A 799-nucleotide genomic window follows, 5' to 3' on the forward strand; every position below is an offset into this window, starting at 1 on the left:
CCCCAGTTGACGTGTCGGCGGCCGTCAGGACAAGCTGCGCGGTCCCCAGCCTCCCTGCCTGCCTAGCCCGGGCACCGCCGCCTTCCAGCCGTCGCCGGGCAACCACGGCCGAGGGGCCCTGCCCGCGGAGTGGGGAGAGGAGCTGGGGCCGGGCTGCGGGGTCCTGGGAAAGGAGGGGCTGAGGGCCAGGGTTCCTGGTTTTAGGACGGGCTACGGTTTGCAGGGTAACAGGTAGCAGAGGGATATTTTGAGGAGGGGTTTTGAAACCGAGGGAGTTAAGACCCCTGTCCTCTCAGGGTTCCCGGCTGCCCCGGCTCCAGGCACCCGGGTGCCCTCTTCCCGACCCGCAGGCCCAAGGGAGCCCCGAGCCCCGCCTCCCCAGGGCGCGGAAACTGGCGAGGCCCCAGGGGCTCCCGTTTATAGCTCCTTTTCCACTCAGCGCAGTCCCTCCAGGACCTGGGCTGAGCAAGTTTCTTCCACTCCCTCCCCTCGTTCCCCTTCTCCTTAGTTCTCCCCCCGAACCCCAGCAGGGCGCAGGTGTCCAACCTAGCTGGGACCCCCTCCTTGGACCCAGGTGTTCTGGCTCCCAGGCCCCCATTGGGCTGGGGCACCCGCTCTCAATGGGGGGGTGGACCCCGCCCTGCACGCCCCATTCATTTGCCTTTTGGCCGCGGGACTTTCTCAATGGGAAGAGGGCGGGTCCCTCAGGGGGCGGGCCGGGGCGGGGCGAGCGGGATCAGCCCTCCCCGAGTCCCCGAGACCGACGGCGCGCAACCGGCAGGCGGCTCAGAGAGCCGCA

The sequence above is a fragment of the Tupaia chinensis genome, unplaced genomic scaffold (assembly GCF_000334495.1).
Source record: "Tupaia chinensis unplaced genomic scaffold, TupChi_1.0 Scaffold149922_1, whole genome shotgun sequence".
NCBI lineage: Eukaryota > Metazoa > Chordata > Mammalia > Scandentia > Tupaiidae > Tupaia > Tupaia belangeri.